Genomic DNA, 20,354 nt, shown 5'->3' with positions numbered 1-20,354 from the left:
CAGTTAAGGATTTGGACACTATGACCCAGTGCTGTGGGATCATGTCACTGTATGAGAGCAGTGCCTGCCTGGGGTTGTACTTCACCTGTTAAGTTTCTCCACGTTCACTTCACATTATCCTCTCCACTCTGGAACATGGAGCAGGAAGAGCTCAGACTCTAAAGGCAGAACTGCATTCATGTTACTTTAGTGAAAGAAGTCTGTCTGAATTGACTACATACTGAATAAATCCAACTATACAACACTCTAGAATAGACAAGTGGAGACAATTAAAAGATGGGTGGTTTCTGGGGGGTTGTGGGGAGGGAGTGATGTGTAGTCAGAGCACAGAGGATTTGGGGAGCAGTGAAACTACTCTGTATGATACTATAGTGGTAGGTACATGTAATTATACATTTGTCAGAACACATAGAATGTACCACATGAACTCTAGACTATGGACTTTGGGTGATTATGATGTGTTGTGTAGGTTCCTCAGTTGTAACAAACAACCCCTCTGGTGCAGGATGATGATAGTAGAGGAGGCCATGCATGTGGGGGTGGGGAGGTGGGGGAACTTCTTGTACCTTCCACTAAATTTTGCTGTGGACCTAAAACTGCTCTTTAAAAAATGCCTATTATGTATCTAAAGAAAAAAAAAAGTCAGAACTACAGTCAAATACTGGCTCCACTGATTACCAGCTATGTCATCATGGGCACAGCTTGCTCACTTATAAACCAGGTAAAATAATCATACCACCTTCATTGGCATATACAGTCGACCCTTGAACAACATGGGGGTTACAGGCAATCAAAAATCCACATATAATACTTGACTCCCCAAAAAGTTAACTAATGCTGTCCCTCAGTATCTGTGTGGGATTGGTTCCAGGACATGCCCCGCCTCCAGATACCAAAATTCATGGTATCTGGCTCAAGTCCCTTATATAAAATTGCATAGAACAGTGCCTATAGTCCACCCTCCACATCTTCAGATCTTCAACCAGAGATCAAAAGGACTGTCTTCCTCCCTCCACTGGCTGAATCAGCAGATGCAAAACACATGGATGCAGAAGGCCAACTATATTGAAAACAGTAATGATCCAAGTATAAGTAGACTCACACAGTTCAAACCTGTGTTGTTCAAGAGTCAATTAAATTGAGAATTAATTATGATTTTTAAAATGTTAAGTATCTTACACAATGTTTAACACAAGGTATATAACAATTATAAAAAATAATGAAAGAGGCCCTGGCCTGTTGGCTCAGTGGTAGTGCGTCGGCCTGGCGTGCAGGAGTCCCGAGTTCGATCCTCGGCCAGGGCACACAGGAGAAGTGCCCATCTGCTTCTCCACCCCTTCCCTCTCTTTCCTCCCCCCTCTCCTTCCTCTCTGTCTCTCTCTTCCCTTCCTGCAGCCAAGGCTCCATTGGAGCAAAGTTGGCCCGGGCGCTGAGGATGGCTCCATGGCCTTTGCCTCAGGCACTAGAATGGCTCTGGTTGCAACAGAGCAATGCCCCAGATGGGCAGAGCATCACCTCCTGGTGGGCGTGCCCGTTGGATCCCGGTCGGGTGCATGCAAGAGTCTGTCTGACTGCCTCCCCATTTCCAACTTCAGAAAATACAAAAAAAAACACAAACAAGCAAACAAAAAATAATGAAAGAACAGTAAAAAGAACTAGTATTTTTTAACACTCTGGATAAATGGTAACTGTTAATATACCATGTCCTATAGACAGAGGAACTCAGCTGCCAGATTGGCAATACTTTGGCAATTCATTTTGGCAATTCTAATGATGTAAGTGAATTATATCCTGTCATACTTCAAAAATATATATGAAATAAACAGTATTGGGTGAAACCAAATATTTCTGACAAAAGAAATATCAAATGATAAAACACTTAGATACTTTTCATAGCTGTGTCAGGTGCATTTCTGGACTTCATGCTGTAGCCACTGGAGTAGATCACTGAAAGAACATTTGGAGATTAGTTAATAGTATGAAAATAGGCCCTGGCTGATTGGTTCAGTAGATAGAGCGTTGGCCCAGTGTGCAGACATCCTGGGTTTGATCCCAGTCAGGGCACACATGAGAAACAACCATCAGCTTCTCTTCCCCTCCCTCTCCCCCTTCTTTCTTTCTTCCCTTCTCACAGCCAGTGGCTCGATTGGTTCAAGCATCAGCCCAGGTGCTGAGGATAGCTTGGCTGATTGGAGCATTGGCCCCAGATGGGGGTTGCTGGGTGGATCCCAGTCAGAGTGCCTGTGGAAGTCTGTCTCTATCTCCCCTCCTCTCATTTAAAATAAAAAATAATATAAAAATATCGCTTAGAATGTGAAGGTAAGAGAAGTTCAGGAGAAAAAGAAGGGTCCCTTCCCAGTGTGCTGTACTAATATTTGAATAATATCACTAAGAGTTCTGTCATTAATGTAACAATAACAAAGAGATCTGCTTATAAATGATTGCAACTATAAAAGCTTCTAGGATATTTAGATGCAATCTTGGAAAAAGCACATTCCACACAAGATACTTAATGCTTAGGTCTGAAATCACAGCTTTTTGTTAGCTTTATTTCCTAAAGTTAAGTGCTTTCTTACTAATTTAAATGTGCTTGTGTATGGTTCATCTTTTATCATAACCACAGATCGCCACCCTCACAGTGGAAGGTGATTTTTTCTTCCTATTTCCCAAGAAATGATTCAAATAGTCTTTTCTTTTTATCTTTGAAGGAATCTTTCCACGGATTTAAGAGCATTTGGTACTTACCTTTGTAATTCAAATTAGAATATCTAAGTATACATTGGAATTTATTTTTTCAAAGTCCTTGCTTTTGTGTTCTTCTAGTCCCTCAATAGTAAGTGGAGAAGGTAATTTATGCCCTGCATTGTCTCTGGCCATGTGAGGGAAATGGTATAAAAACTCAGAGACATAAGTTTTAAAGAAAGAAAATGCTAATATATGGCAAGGGTTGCTCAGAGGATGATTTTGCTGCGTGGGTATATAAATAGGACAAGCTAAGGTTCTGGGCAGTAGCAGGTCCTGGCACCGAATAGTCATCTATGTTCCTCTGGCACCAACTTCAACACACTGGCATGATTTTTTTTTTCTTAACCACCCAAAGTCACCAGGGACATTTGGAGAATGAACATGAGCGCCAGTGCTATAAAACCTACTTCTTTTATCTGGTTGGTCCTAATAAGATCCTAAAGAAGTTAAGATTATAGTGACCTTAGAAAAGAGTGCTAACATTCACATAGAGATAGCAACATCTAAAGCAACATTTGCTTTAATTTTTTACGTACTCCTTTTTTTTCACATAAAAGCAATGTTGCAGTTCATAGAGGAAAGATTGATTTCAATCCTCAGCCTGAACTGAGACAAATGAGAGTGTAGGGTGAAATCTGACTGTTAAAATTACAAGAGAGAAATGGGTGGCATGTGGTCACCATGAAGCTGTTTCCAGTGACTTCCTGCATGACATTGGGGATTGGTTGGAGAGACCAGTGATCCGCCGAGATCACAGAGAGAAGGGGCTTGCTTTATGAGAAATTCTGTTCTTTTAGAGTAGGGACATTTAACAGGAAAATGGGTGACTGGTCAAATTTGGGTGATGCTTTGGTTTCCAAAACCCAGAGGGTGGGGTGGGAGGAATCAGGCACATAGATTAGCTTTAAAACTTTTCATCCTGAAGGACTACCTCTGTGTGCAAGTTATGCAAAGATGAAAAGCCCAGCCATGCCAATTCCAAGCAGCAGCTGAATGTAAAGATGCTAAAAACCACAACCACCCAGGGAGGTGGCTATATCTTTGATGAAATTGAAATACACTGCTCACAAAAATTAGGGGATATTTCAAAATGAATATGAAGCAATAAGAAAAGAAGCATTTGATTTTTTTTTATTAAACAAGAACATCAGAAAAGCAAATGACAAGTCAAAGAAAGTTGTTCAATTATGCAAATGAAATGCAAAACCAACTTTTATTTCATTGGTGAAAATGCACTATACAAAATGCTGAAAGTACTGGAGTATCTGCACATTCCCTGATCCTCTAATTTTTGTGAGCAGTTTATATAGGAAATAGGACAGAAGATGGAGCCAAGGAGTCCCAGAAATGGCTAGAGTCCGGTAGCTTGGTCTGCAAGGGAGTCTTCAGTTTTGTAGGGAGCAGGATGTATCTTCGTCCAGGAGCCCCTAGAGCATAAGGGCTGATACTGTGCCATGAAGGGGCCCAAGCCCGATGGGCCCTCTTTAAATAACCGGTGACCGCGGAGAGCCTCTTTTCCACCTCCCCCATTACGCATGTGCCTTGATGGCCATGGCAGCTGCAGCTCACCGCAAGTTGTCGGAGGGCAGACTTGCAGAGAAGTTCTCCGCGCAGCTCTCAGCAGCCCTGAGCCAGCTGTCCCGAGAGCTGATTTAGGACGCTCTTCCCTGCTGCCAGAAGGGTGCCCAGCACCCCCAACTTTGCGGGGGCAGGTGGGGCAGCTGTGGGGCGAGTCCTAGAGCCACCCATCCCCCACAGCGCGCTAAGATAGGGCTCCGAAATCAAGCGTGTCCTCTCCGTCAGCATCAACTTTTGTACGTGTTTCCTCCGAACCTCTGAGCCAGCCCGAGTCGCCAGGAGGCCTGCTGGGTGCCACAAATGTGATCCTGTCTGTCGTTTCGGCCTCAGCAGAAGAGCTCCATGACCATATTTATTGCTGTTGCTATTCTGGGGGCTGGATGACGTTTTTCTCCCCTTGTGGCTGAGCACTGCCCGTTCATCTTTCACCACCCCCTCCAAGTCTGCAAGGCTAAAACCAGGGATACAAATAGATTCTACCAGGAGGAGAGTTAAAGGGAGCGGTTCTTAAGTATTCGCAAATCGATTTGCTGCATGGCATGGAAAGCTTTAACATCCGCTGTCCTATATTTGAAGTGCGTGCTGATTCACCCCCCACTATGGTCCTACCCGGCAACTGGTGGTAACATCGCTAAGGAAAGAAAATATAGAGAAAGGAAGAAGAAAAACAGCCTGACTGATAGTCACAACTTGGAAATGTAGCAAATGTTAAGTGTTTCTCTGCCCAGTGTTGGGAGTGTCCAAAAGTTACCAGCAAATGAAGATGTCCAAATGAAGAGGTGTCACTTACCTCCATCCTTTCACACTTCCTTACCAAGGCGCTCCTCTTTTGTGACGCAAAAGGAACCAGTGACAAGCCTCAGAAAGTCCTATTAAGGCTACAATGATACAGGGCACAGGTGACAGCTCCCAGAAAGTAACTTTATACAGGTTTTCTAAATGAGGGCCATAGACACATAAATAACTAGTTACCACATGCATTACATGATACACCAAATGGGAGTGATCCTGGCTTTACCACCGACCCCTACTCATTACCCATTGGCCACCATAGCTCCTAATCCCTCCCTGTCTGTACTCACCTGGGTGACTGTCTGCATTTGGCAATATATGACTTGTCAGATTTTGTGTGCCCTGACACAAATCCTATTTGTCACGGATACGGAGCCGAAAGTGCAGGGAGGCAGTGGGTTGCAGAGGCGACATGCGAGGCTCTGGGCCCAGCTGCCCGGGTTTGAATCTCTGCTCAGATGTGGCCCAGGCTGGGATCTCTTTAGGTCTCCATGTCCTCTCTAAAACTTGGATGATCTAAGTGACTCCCTCATAGCATTGTTCGGAGAATTACAGGAGAAAATTATATGTAAACACAGAAGGATTAAAAGGGTGAAAACAGAAACTTTGTGTCTGTGTCAGAGCAGAACTTGACCCTGACTTCATGCTAGCACATGTCCTTGGGGTCAGTTGTGTTTATCTTCGGCCTGTCTATTCACTCTTAAAGTGACAAGGCAAAGGAGCTATGCTCCAGATTTGGATGTTGCTGGGGAAATACCATTTCGGTAACCAGGGTGGTATATAACATGCACTATCAGCCAGCTGGGAGCTTGGCTAATTTTCACCTAAAAAGTCCATCAACTACAGAACTACTTAAATAAGAGCCCTTAGAACAAGGCCTGGTTCTTAGTGTTGAGAAAGATGTCTGTAAATACACATCACATGTATGAATTTTTGGCCCTGACCAGTTTGTGTTTTTGTCTTCCTTCCTGCTTTTGTTGCATATTTCTGCACGGCTGCACAACTCTTAATGTTGTTCCTTTCATGGTAACTCAGCCACCTCCCATGTCAATATTGAGTCTCCCTTTTTCATCCCTCTGGTGGTGGGAAGGATGGGGGAGACAGATCTAGTGGGCTTAGTATTCATCTGACCTCAGGAAGAGGGCATCTGGTGTGATAACCAGCTGCTGGTCCACACTGGCCTCCCTGAAGTGTCTAGTCCGGCTGGATCTTTGGGGTGTGACCTCTGGCCTTTCTGCATGTGCTGAAGGGTTCATATCTGAGGTCACTGTGACTGGTTACTCCAGTATGGTCAGGCATGGTAGTGTGTAGGCAATCCACCCCTCCCCACCAACACTGACTCAGTCTTGGCTCTAACTGACCCTCTGAAACTCAACCACGGCGTCCATCCTTGCCTTTGTGACATCCACTCAAAGCCTTACTTCTCAGCATGCCACACAACCCACGGGCAGCCTGCCAGCTCGTAATTCTCTGTCGGGTCAGAAGAACTCATCTCCGGTTTCTTTCACACTTCAAGCCCCAACCCCAGAGCTAGGAAGATCAAGGAGGCCTGTTGTAGCTCATGTTCCCCAGGAAACAGACTTTAAGATTTGCCTATGAAACATTAATTGGCAAATGTTCTCTGGAACAACACCTGTAAGGAAGTGAGGGGAGCCGGGTGGAGAAGTTAGAACTGCTGTGCAGTCATAAAGAAGCGGGTTGGACAGGTTGCTCTGGAGCTGGAAGACTAAAGTTGTTCCAGGTGAGCCTGGGGGGGGGATTGACTTTTATATCACCCGCAATGCACCAGTCATTAGACGAGGGCTTCCCTGGGAAGTCACATGACCTTGGGCTAGGAGGCCTTCTTTGGCTAAGGGCACGGCTACATGGCATAGTCTGCCAGCTCTCACAACAGCTAGGACCCAAGTGCTGGATCCAGAAGGGGACCGGGGCAGCACATTAGTGCCCACTGCATGGCCATCTCAGGCTCTGCCTGCCTGCATATCCCACCCATCCCTCTGTCCTCATATGGTGGCCCTGTGTTTGTTCTAATTATCTGACGAGGCTGTTGCCATCCCTCTGCCCAGATGCCCGGGATGGAAATGGAATAAGTGACTCTTCTGCCCTCAGAGTCTCAATATATCTGGGAATTTCCCTTCTCCTCAACCTCTCCCAAACACTGTGATATTTTATCCTATGTCCTCTCTAATCTATGGTTCACAGTACAAACCTGTTGTTCAATTCTACAACTCATGGCTTTTGAGAACCACACAAATCATTTTATTTCTCCCAGCAAAGCCTGAATCTTACAAATGCTAGCCTTGAGATCTCATGTATTATTTTTCCTGAAGTCAAAATTTGCTTTCAAGTTGGAAGTTTAAAGTTTACCCCATTGTACCTTTTCTGCCCCTCTGCCTGAAGTAATGGATTGCATTATTGGACAGGAAGATCTGGGATACTCTGGAACAGTAAAACTTACCTTCAGTTGACATTTCATATAAATTATGATCAACTAGAATTATAGATGACATCATTTTCTGTCTTGTCAGAAAATGCACATTTCTTATTGGCTGCTCTTAGTAATTTATACCATATCGTCATTTATACCATATCGTCAGGAAATGCATATTTATCTTATTGGCTGCTCTTGGTAATTCATACTCTTATTGGTGCACTTGGTAAATTATACAAACTGTTGAGAGCTCTTGGTCTCATAAAGCCCCACTCACACATCTTTGGAAGCTGTCTTTATGTGCCTGAGGGCAGAGTGCAGCTTTCCAGGGCCTGGAGTATTTTCTTCCCATATTCCAATGGATTGCTTTGTGCCCCTGACTTGAGAGGCTGGTAGAGCTACAAGTCTTTTTCAGCTTAATGGCCAGGGAGGCAGAGGCCTCTCAGTGGCCTCTTTGTAATAACATCTGTCCTGAGTCCCATAAGCAGAAACCACAGGGACTTGTGACCACACCCAAGTCTCTCCTTACGCTCAAATCGCAGTGATCCCTCTTGAACCTACAAACCTTTGATTCCAATATCCCTTTTTAGAATATAAGAAGGAACAATTCATCCTGTCCCTATGGCTCTATGGTAGAAGGCAGAGTTTCCCTTTTTTCCTCTGGGGAGTCTCTGGGAATAATCTACTCTCATGTTTAGAATTGCTGTTCAAATAGAAGTTCTCCCCATCCATGGGGGTCTGCCCATGTATTCTAAGGAGTCTGCTAATTCTCTCTATATTTTCCATCTCCACAGACAGTGACTTGGTTTCAGGGCTATCTTGTGTTTTGTGGATGCTGACTTTGGCACCAAGTCTTTCTATGTTAATTGTTTCTGACTAATGAGAAGAGAGGCAGACCTACTATATATTTAGTGATGCAACTTCATCAAGCAATAGCAAAATGGTGCCAAAAAAACTGTACAAGGAAAAGCTTCCTAATCAATCCAAAGAGGAGTCCTTGAGGCTGCAGTGTGTGCTGAACGAGGGGAGATGCCACTCCGTAGGCCGTGCTGTAACTTTTTAAAATGCACACAGAATTTCATTTCATCAAAACATCATTTGTCAGATTAAATGAAGGTGATTTATTCAGTAGTACTTGTTTTCAATTTATGTTGGGTTTATGCTGTAAATAAATTATCAGCATAGGGAGGTATGCCTTATTTTATTGTTTACAAATTTAATTACCCATGAACAATGATTATATGTTCAAATTAAATCAATATTATTTAAATAACGATGAGAAAGAGGTTTGGATTCATTTTTGTTTTACCTTAAAAGCTATTGGTGCATTTCTCAAGTTTGAAAAACACTGTTCTGTAACAGGGATGTCACATCTTGCTTCAGGTTATGTATCAGTGTCAGCAGGGAGAGGCTAGCATTCAGCACCCTTTCCATATTTTTTTTCCAAAATTCCCCTCTCCCTCTTTTCCTGTCTCTGCCCTAACCCAGCTCAGGTGAAGTAACTGAGAGACATCATTTCTTATTGAGCTCTTAGAATAAGATCACAAATAGGTCCTGGTCCCTACCTTCCTGCCCACTATCATCTCTCACCAAGATTCTCTCTCTTGCTCAATGAGCCTGAGCACCCTGGTCTGCTCTCATTCCTCAGGCTCTTTTCTAGCTCAGAGTTGTTTCCTCATCTCAAGCTAATCTCCTACTTACTTTCCCAGATATCTCCTACTCATCCTTCAGAGATCAGCTTCAATGTCACTCTGTTAGAGAAGCATTTGAGCAATATCTGTTGGAAGGATGTATGGATGGGTGGATAAATGAATACATGGATGGATGGATGGATGGATGGATGGATGGATGGATGGATGGGCAGATGGATATGTGGGTGGATGGATGGATAGATGGATGGATGGATGGGCAGGCAGATGGATATGTGGGTGGATGGATGGATGGATGGATATGCCTTTCCTGACCTTGAAATCTAAATAAAAGTGTCCCTCAATATTATTTTCACAGCAGCACTTTTTCTTATATAGCACACTTTTCAATGGTGTACTGATTTAGTATATCTCCTCTCCAACCCAGTAGACTGTACATTCCATGAGGGCAGTTATTAACGACTTCCTAGCCATTAGAGGACAGCCCATTTAGAAGATGACCACTATGTCTACATTGAGTAAATAAACAAAAGGAAAACCTGAAGATTACATTCGCATCACTAAAAAAGCTGTAAAGAGGAAGTTAGATTTTTCTAACATTTTAAAGTCTTTTAATTAATGGATTTCATTAACATGGAACAATCCGAAAGAATGAAGAAATATTAGGAGGAAAAGTAACATGTGGCCTTTGAGATGAAAGAGAATCCAGCTGAAAGAGTCCTTGCATGCAGTCTCAGAGACACTAATCCCAGACAGAATATACACCATAATCAGTAGGAAAGTGCCTAGAAAGGCTACAGGTTTTTCAGCAAAATTCAGCTTTTATTTGAACAGAAGAGCTCTTAAGATATATGTGATTCAGCAGTCAACAAATTATTTGCTCAAAATAATAGAAAGGAAATATTTATTTTTATCTATATGACATATTTTTTTAAATATGGAGAGGTGGTCCCCAGATCCTTTGGGCACATTTCCTTCCTGTGTGTTCAGCCCTAAGCACCATCTCAACATTGCTCTAAATCCCCAGGAGTGACAGACAGAAAACCCAGCTAATCCAGGAGCCAATAACCAGGAGCAGAGAGCAGGCCAGCATGCCCGGCTGCCACAGTGCCCAGCCAGTCCAGGTCTGTACAAATCTGCCAGCAGGATCAAAGCTACAACTCTAAACTAGCTGGAAAGCATAAGAGCTGAGGCTCAGCAAACTTTTCTGTGTGGTAACCGTAAGCTCTTCCCAGCTTAGCCCAGACCCTGTGCCCTGAGGAAGGAGACAGAGATCCCTAAAGACAGCACACCTCCCTGGGTCGACACTGAAGACATACATGTTGGGCAAGGAACAGAGACCTTACATGTCCACCAACTTGACTAGAGTTATCAGATATTTGTTAAGGTCTAGGTTTCAAGGCTGCCCCATTAATGGTGTGTTTTATTTTGTGAGCATCACTATTGATCGTACATTCATCCTTAGGAGACATGCTCTTACATAGTACTTTTGAATTCATGCAAGAAAAATGAGCTCCTGTCTGACCAGGTGGTGCCACAGTAGATAGAGTGTCGGACTGGGACATGGAGGACACAGGTTCGAAATCGCAAGGTTGCTAGCTTGAGCCCAAGGTCACTGGCTTGAGCAAGGGATCAATCGCTCTGCTGTAGGCCCTCTAGGCAAGGCACATATGAGAAAGCAATCAAAGACCAACTAAGTTGCTGCAATTAAAAAATGATGCTTCTCATCTCTCTCCCTTCCTGTCTGTCTGTCCCTCTCTCTGACTCTCTTATTGCCTCTGTCAAAAAAGAAAATTGAGCTCTATTGGGATCACTAGTATCAGGCAACTTTGAATTTATTTGATCAGTTTGTAGACTCTAAGGCAGTCCACAGGAGAACAGAGTGATTATTGAAAACAAGACTCGTAAGCCCCAACTCAAACCCAGTGAATCAGCATTCATCAAGGGAGAGACCTGGACATGTGAATATTTAACAAGTGCCCCTGTGATTGTCATCAGGGGAGTTGTAGACATTGCCCCACAGAAATGACTTTTCATCAGAGAAATGCTTTGGAATTGCTAGGGAGGCTCTCAGAGTATATGTGATGAGGTCTTTTTCAAAGATGTTCCTAAGGGAGGATGTAGGCTAGAATTGAAGATACTCACCAAGGTCATTTTCACCTGCATTTTGATGAAGTGTCAGTCCTAAAGGAATACTTTATATACATCTGAGGTATGAAAATAAAGAATAATTGAGCCTAGGCTGAAACGTTGAAGAAGGAATGGTGGTGCATACTTCATTCCAGAAGGAGAAAAACATTGAGACCAGCAGAAAAGGCAGCACTGACACACTGGAATACCGCTAGAGGCTTCTAAAGGTCCACTCTGACACAGTCAAGCAGTACTTCACGGTCGGTGAAGTACTCAATTGTTTGGTGAGTCCAAAATCACTCATGCCATCTGGATTACCCAGACAGTCCTTTTCTAGTTGGGTCACATGTTTTCAAGGGTCCTAAAATTCATGAGGTCTACTCACTGCTCTACCCCATGTTACTGGATCATACGCCAACAGGCAGTTCCATTCAATCACATATGAAGTACTGTATTGATTTTTAAAATCAATGTTAAAATAACAACATCTGAGAACTGTGCTATACACTTGAAACTACTATAATATGGACTATCAACTATAATTGAAAAAAAATTTTTTTAAATGATCGTTATCCACTATCAATACTCTGTGAACTCAAATATTAGGAAGCACAAAGAGAAAAACTTTAGGGACTCTAAAAGCCCTGAAATGCCTCTGCATATTCACAAAAAAACCCAATAGGTAGTAATTATTAAATGCAGAAAAATCCATCCACCTCTCCCTTCAATTCAATTCAGTGTCTAAACCAGTGAATTTCCATTTTGTGTCAATCTGCATAATTCTTCCACGGAGTTTTGAGTTGTGCTGTGAATTTAGTATGTAAATAGTACTAACTGCATGGGGATGTTTGTACCAACCAATAACAATGAACTAGGTGCTGCCTAAACAGAAAAATAAAAAAATAACATGCTAAGATACTGAAGTCTGACAGTTCAATTTAATTATGAATAAGTAGTACAATATCAAGGTTTAAAATGAACACAAATCAAAGTGCTCATTAGTGAGCATTGGCACCCTTGCCCCTTTGTTTTCTTTGAATCGTTCCAGGTTTTTGTCTACATACAAATATAGTAGTTTACATATACCGGTATCTTGCTTTAATGTGGCTAATAGATCTTGGGGATTTTTTCATATCAGTACAGAGGGAGTTTCCTCTTTTTAAGAATCATGAAATCTAAATTTCCATTCAATTTTATTAAGTTCTGAGTCAGACTTTCATCTCTCTGATCAAGGACCCCCTGTAAATGTGTGTGAGCATCTGTATGTGTGGGTATTTTTAAAAGATCACTGGATATATCAGTTCAGGGTCTCCAAAAATCAGCTGCCAGGACAGAATTAGACATTCAAAGGAGTGATGTGGGAACCATGTGAAGGATAAAAGCCAGAAGAAGCAGGAGTAGGTGAGGAGAGCTTTTAGGTCACGACGAAGGTCTGAAACCTATGAAAGGGAGAGGGAAGGAAGGAGGGTTGCATACGTGGAGGAGCCTCAGCCTGCAATGTAGTTCTAAATAAGTTTCAGCCAGGTCAACAGGGAGCACAGAACACACCATCAGCCTGTCATAGGAGGAATTGCCCAGCTCTGTCAATCCCACTGTGCCAGCTATTGGCTAGAGAGAGTCTAGGTCAGGGGTGGCCAACAGTTTTTGCCCCCATGCCAGATTAGAAAGAAAACTTTTTTCACGGGCCAGACAAAATATTAAAATTAAAAAATGTTAAATACAAAAACAATTCGTTTAAGTAAACAAAATTTTATTATGTAATTTTTTTATATAAGACTATACTTTCAGGGATCATTTCTATAGTTTGTAATTTGTTTATGAATAAATGTGAGTGAAAAAATTTTAATATACAATATTATTTTAATAAAAATATTTTTTAATAAAAATAATTACATATTCTATAAATATCCAAACTGTATCACAATCAATGGAAACAATATTTAATTAATAGAATGAGCTTGAAGGGATTATATCGCAAATAAAACAATTATTTCGTTTTACAAACAGCCTGGACACGTTTTCAGTTATCAACTGCAGCTATTGTCTATGCTACAATGCCACATGATTCAGCACACTTGACCACAAAAATAACGAATTGTTTGACTTTGGGTGCGCACTGGCAAACTCCGCCTAAAATAATGTGGGTTTCACATCGCCACTAAACATCAAACAGTTCATATTGAGTACAGACGAGTACAAAAGTTGTAAATCTTTATAATGGAATTATTTTTAAAAGTAAAGAAGTATTGCAAATCCATTCAACCAATTATTGGAAGTTAACCCTAGATTAGTCATACGCGGAATTCTTTTCCACTTATCACTATCTTCTTAAATATCGCAATTTCCAATAATCAAAGACTCTTCTGCTTCTGAGTAGCTGAGATTTTAAAGTAGTGGGGAACATTAAGAATTTAATCACAGGCCGCATAAACTCATTACGCGGGCCAGATCTGGCCCACGGGCCGTATGTTGGCCATGCCTGTTCTAGGTAGAGCATGGCCTCAGCACAAAGCCCTCCAGGACCCAAAGGTGCAGCAGCTCGAGCCTGCTCACCCCTCTCCCTCCTTGCTCCACGTTCTCTTGAAGGGCGATCTGAGCAGTGCACATAGCTAAGGCCAACACGCTCTCCCCTTCCAGTACAAAGATTCCCTTCTCCACATGTGTGGAGTGCAGCTCCCATCTACCTCTCTCCTTGAGGGCAAGCTTAGAAAAGGAAAGTTAAGGAGACAACGAGGAGCCCCATCTCTGCAGTTGGTCATGGAACTTGATATGCTTATCTTCTTCTCTCCATTCTAAATCCTCCTCACCATAAGCTCTCATAGCAGCAGGGTGTGGTGGCTAACCTGGTGGTGTGACCCAAACCTTCATTCCTGGAAGGTCTGAGCCCTTGGAAACATCATGCCCTTCTCAAAGCGGGCTTGCTGCACGCACGCATTCACAGCTACGAGGGGTCTATGGAGAACCAGAAATCACTCAATGGATCATGTGGGTTCTGCACACCTTCGTTTTGTCCCCATTGATAAAAGCCTCTTTCTGGTCACCAGAGTCAATTATCCCTGCCAGTAAGTTGACTCCTCTTCATCTGCTGAGCCCCGGGCATAAGGAGTCAAAGCAACTACCAGGCAGCAGCCAGAATTTGCAGTTCAATGGGACTCACTTTGTCCTCTTGCAAAAGTGAGGTCCACTGGGAACCTTGCAGAGCCCCTAGCTGCGGGGATAGTTGAGGAGGTCATTTGGATGTGATGATAAGTGGGATGCACTTACTTCCACCAATCAGTTCCCAGGTCCATACGTTTTTCCTACTGGGAATATCGTGCTAACCTAGAAGCCTGATGTAGTAAATATGCTGCATCTTGAAGGTCACGCTCTATGTTTGCAGATAACCACCTCTGAACTGTGCCTTTAGGAAACCCTTCATTCCCTCATTCTACAAATGAATGGTCTACATTTAAGAGACCATTCATATCCCTTGTAGATAATAGAGGGTATGGTAATGCAGAATGTAGTAACACTCATGGTCAGGGCTCCCTTTGGCATCTCCCTCACTGTGAAGTGAGTCCCCTGATCAGCCGCTTTGTTGTGTGAAATTCTAGACCTGTGACGCAGGCATTCTAAAAGCTCCTGGACAGTGGTGTCACAGACTGTGGCTCCATGGGCAGAAAAGTCAAACCTATACCCAGAACAGGCATCTGATCCTAGAGAGGCCACTGGCTTTCCTGAGCTGGCAGGGGCCCAACATAGTCCACTTGCCACCAAGTAGATGACTGGTATTTTAAGGAGTGGTTTCTGTTGCTGGCAGGTTGAACAGAGGCAGCAGTAGCTACACTCGCCTTGATAAACGGGAGTCCTTCCTGTTGGGCCATATATAGTCTCCATCTCTGTCACCACGGCCAGTAGTTCATGTAGCGCCTGTTCTGGGGCAGGGCTGACTGATGAGGAAGGGTGGCTGCCATCACGTGACTGCATCCAGTTGTCCATTTAGGTCCTATGGAAGCCATTGACATGCAGCACAAAACTGTCCACATGTACCGTCCATCCCAGTATATTCATCTGCATGTCTCTACCCTAGACCTTCCCGTCTCTTGTCTTCCAGTCCTGTCCCTTCCAGGCCGCTGGTCAGATGGCCATTGTCTAGAAAATCTACACACATTCCCACCTTGGGCCACATTTTCTTTCACACAAAATAGATGACCAGGTTCACCATAGCTCTGACCCTTGGAAAGACTCCCACACACACTCCAAAGTGGCTATAATGCATCCTCCATTCATTTCAGCTTCATCCACGGCCTGAACTTGTCCATCTGTAGACCCAGAGCAGGCTTTTCTCCCTCCTGCTGCCAGTTGTACAGAACCCTAATCTTCCCCCGGTGAGAGCTGGAGAAGGGGTCCCTCCCCAGGGAATGGAGGGTCTGGGCAACCTGTTCTTCCAGCTCATGCTTGCTGGTCCTGCTCAGCTTGACCCTGGACATCTTGGGTCTGTCTCACAACAGACTGCTTCTGGGTCAGTCTTTGTCTTGGTCCCAGCTCATAATGGGAAACTCTAGATGAATGGTCACTTGATGTCCTATGGCCCTTTACTACCAAGGTCAAGGATCTTACCAGAAACTGTTTCTTAAAAGCCACAGAAATATCTTTTGCGGATGACACAGCCCTGCTTCAGATCCCCTAGTCCAGGCATCCCGAAACGACGGCCTGTGGGCCACATGCAGCCCCCTGAGGCCATTTATCCGGCCCCTGCCACACTTCTGGAAGGGGCACCTCTTTCATTGGTGGTCAGTGAGAGGAACACTGTATGTGGCGGCTGTCCAATGGTCTGAGGGACAGTGAACTGGCCCTCTGTGTAAAAAGTTTGGGGACCCCTGCCCTAGACCTTCAATGTGATTCTTCCACTAGGGCTCACAATAATCTTCATGTTGTACCTTCCCTTACCCTTGATACCAAACACCAAACCCACAGGTTCTACCGCACCAAAGGGCCCAAGAGGCAGGGCTGCCCACAACCCAGCCTGGGCCCTCCTGCACAACTCTCACCTGCTCTGAGCCCTCTGAGAGCAGACAGCGTGCCATCTGTCTCAGCCAGTGTACAGGCTGGTGCAGTGTCTAAGTGTTGTATGCATTGCTTCCAGAATCCACTAGACCAGGGGTCTCAAACTCGCGGCCTGTAGGCCGCATGCGGCCCACCGAACAATTTTGTGCGGCCCACAGACTAATCCACGAAGTTCAAAATATTTTGGATAAAATTAAGTAAGCCTAGGGGCCTACTTGTATTTTTCATTTCTCTAGCATCCTAGCTAGATATTAGCTTAGTTAACAGCAGTTGTGATGCAAACTACAGTTTCTGGTCGTTTTGTGACACTGAGTAAGCTGCATGTACGATTGTGCTTGTTGTACTGATTTTTTTTTTGTTTTCAACTGCAGTGAGAAAAGTGTTGTGTAACAGTTGCCTTTTGTAGACCTAGTGCGGCCCGCCAAACAGCTGTGATCTTGCTCTGTGGCCCACATGCTGAGTTGAGTTTGAGACCCCTGCACTAGACCTATCAGATGCCCTGGTTCCTTTTGTGTGTCGGAGGGCACAGATGCACAATGTCTCTTAGTTGGAAGGGATGTCCCAGGTGAGCATGGCGTGGCATGAACACTGTGGCTAAGCTGAAGTCTCAGCAGCTAGAAGCTGCCTGGTATGCACCCTCCTCCCTGCACCTGAGCAGGCTGCCCCGTGGGGGGTTCCTACTTCTCAGTGAGCTTTATAAAGGACTTGCCACATGAAAGTAATAGTGAAATGCAAGACAGGACAAAAATGTGAGAATGTATGTGTGTAAGGAAAGGAAGAGGAATTTAAGCTTTATCTGGAATGCAATCAGTGTCTGAAGAACCCAACAAGAGCTTTGAGGTGTGCCGTGGAGGTGACATGTGGACTGGGACTGCAACCCTTAGCAACGACAGACCATCCACGTGTCCCAGTTAGAAAAAGCCTTTTCTATTACTGACGATTGTTTCAAGTCCCTCTCCAGAGCCCTTGGGACCCTTCCTTCCCTAGTCAGAACTGGCATTTCTTTTACTGCCTAATTGATTTCCTGTCTCTCCTTCCACTACCATCACTTACAGCTGTTTACTCCTGGTGTGCTCTCTGAAGTACTGTGTGCCTCCTCCCTTCTTTATTCAACTCTTCAGGAAAACATTAGCTCATCAATGTTCACAACTCTCACCATCTCAATACCAACACTCCCAAATATACTTTTATGTTCCCTTGCCACCCCCAAGTTGTGCTATTTCAAATACTGAGTTGCCCCCATATCTTCATATCTTCAGAATAAAGCATTCTGATTTTCAGAGTATCACGAGAAAGATGAGCTTGCCATCTTGCCTCCCCAGGCCCCAGGGAGGTCTTTTCCAGGAGGTCTCTTCCATCTGTCACAGACATGGGATCCCTCATTTCTTCTCCCTGTAGGTGTCTCTTAAGATCACTCCTTCAGAGATGTCCGGAAGGATGCCCTTTCCACTTTATCCACAAAGCTAAACAATATGCCTGTGGTGCCCCCAAACAGCTTCGACCATAGCAGCCCACAAAAACCACTCTGGGCTCTGAACTCTTAGGACTGTGGGCACTTACTTGGTACTTATAGTCATCTCCTGTGTACTTTCATTATTTGTATTTTTATCTCCCGCCTCCTTAGAGATGTTTTATACCCTTAAGAGGAAGGTCTGAGCCTTACTTCTCTGTGTCTTCAAGCCTAAACCAGTCATCATAGATACGTACATGGGCATACACACATATTTTGTGGTTTGTTTCAGGTGCTAGGTCTTCCATACAGACCTGCAACTCACTCTGTGGCTTCAGGCTTACTAGCTCTTTTAAGCCCCGCCCTCCCCGACTTGATTCTGTCATCACTTTCTTATTGTTAGAACTTCCTTGAAACCCTCATCACTGGACACTTGCTGTTGGAGTCCATGTGGAGCCCTGCCCATTAGGAAGAGGAGGCAGAGAGCCACAAAGGACGTGTCAGGGGAAGAAACCAAAGCACTGCCCTTGAGACTTAAGTAAGGCCCAGCTGGTGTTTTTATGTTGGAATTAGACTAGTTCTAAATTAGACTTTTGCGCTGAGGACAGGATTGCCTAGTTGTACAAGATAAGCTAGCAGGTATTCACAATGTTACAGAATTCTGGTATCATGAAACTCATGCCTAGAACACAATGATAACCTAAAATTAAGGAGAGCAGAAAGGGATAAGGAGCAAACTACACAGGACAGGAGCCAGCGGAAGAAGTGAGTAAGGAAGAGGGGAGCCGTAGGGGTTTTAGAGAAGCCAAGGGGGATATGTGTTCATGACTCTAACAGAATGAGAACTAAGAGACATATGTCAACTAGGCGGTTCCACAATGGCTAGATAAGCTCCACTATACTGGTAGGGACAGAAACCAAATTGAGTGGCACAAGAATGAGTGGTGGACGGTAAACACTCGAATGTGACATACTCTTTCGAGGAGGTCTGCAGCTTCAAGAGCAGACACGGAGGACAGGGGGTTCGAGCAGGACCTGGAAATGAGGACAGCCCTCACATGGAGGATGCATGCGCGTGTCTGATGGGTGGAGGAAAAGGAATTACAGTGTATTGAAAAGAGGGAAGGAACTGACCTGGAACCTGGAGAGAAAAAGGACATCTTTTTTTCCTCTGGGTTGGGGTGGGTGGGGAGAGGAAGGATATTGGTACTGATGTTAAGTTCTGAAGAGGGGGAAAAGAGGGCAGGGGTCCCATATGTTGGCTCTGCCTCTCTGAGGAGGAAGGACCTGGAGCTGAGAGGAGCCTGGGGACAGTCACAGGCAAATGGAAGTCCTATGGGAAGAGATGGCAGTACCTTGTGGAAGGATGGGTCTGAGGTCTGCACCCATAATTTGCAATGGTAACTGGTAGATGGTGTGATTTTCTCCAGAAGGGGCTTCCCAGGAATAGGGGATGGGAAACGGTGGCTTGGGGTTGGGAAATGGGTGGGCAAATGCAGCGGGAGGTCACTACAGCAAGGACAGTGTGGTAGAAATGACTCATAGGGTTTTCAGGCAGAGCAGGGTAGGGCCAGGAGGACAGGGCGGCATCAAAAGAGCAGAGACTTTGATACAAGTCAATGGTTTATTCAGCGAGTGGGAAAGATGAAAGTGTTGCCAAAGAGTGGGGGTGTCAAGGTCTGTTTTCAGGATTGGTTTACATGGGGGTCAAGGTAAGGTCCAGGCTGTGTCTGAAGACTTTAAGATAAAGTCTGAGGCCAGGATGGAGCTGCCTGGAACAATGGCAGGAGACAGAATGTGGGGAAAGAGTAGATCAATCCTTCAGCATGGATGAACACAGGGGAGTGACCTGGAGAAGATGGAGACAAGATCTGCTCCTATGGCGTGAGTGAATAGCGCCAGTCTCAGAAGGAGGTGCTACTGAGCAGTGGCTGTCGGAGGAGAAAAACAACAGTTACTTACAGGCAGACCTCGTTTCATTGTGTATCACTGGACTGCACTTTACAGACGTTGCATTTTTTTACATATCAAAGGCAAGACCTCCACCAGAAAAAAGATTACAACTTGCATACTGTGATACTCACTTTATTGCAGTGCTCTGGAACCGAGCCCGCAGTACCACTGAGCTATGCCTGTCCTTATTGACTCTTTAATTTTTAGTTCTTGACCCAACTGCCTACTGGACATCTCTGAGATATATTTCTAGATGATGCCCTCCTAAATGAACCTATCTTCCCAACCTCTGTAACTTACTCTTGTTTCTCCATTTCTTTAATGCTAAACAGTAGCATTACCATTCATCCGGCAGCTGTTCTAAAAAATAAGAAAAGTCATCTTCACCACCCCTTTTTGCTCACTTCCCAGAGGGCTTCCTCCCCCGATTTGAAAGCTCTCTTGCTCCAGAGCAGGAGAGTAATAAAAAAGAACTGCCTTTAGAGCCAGAGAGACCTGGGTTTGAATTTCTGCTCAACCATTTCTGCTTTAAATGATCTTGGGCACATAAATGTCCTGTGAAATGCTTGCAATACTAGTA

General features: G+C 44.3%; 1 pseudogene; it reads left to right on the top strand.

The window, feature by feature from the left end:
• The first annotated feature begins 13,097 nt into the window (after nucleotides 1-13,097).
• LOC136332590 (small nucleolar RNA U3) lies at nucleotides 13,098-13,166 on the top strand (annotated as a pseudogene).
• The last annotated feature ends 7,188 nt before the right edge of the window (nucleotides 13,167-20,354 follow it).

Source organism: Saccopteryx bilineata, chromosome 3 (genome assembly GCF_036850765.1).
Source record: "Saccopteryx bilineata isolate mSacBil1 chromosome 3, mSacBil1_pri_phased_curated, whole genome shotgun sequence".
Classification (NCBI taxonomy): domain Eukaryota; kingdom Metazoa; phylum Chordata; class Mammalia; order Chiroptera; family Emballonuridae; genus Saccopteryx; species Saccopteryx bilineata.
This window is presented reverse-complemented; position numbering and strand designations above follow the sequence as displayed.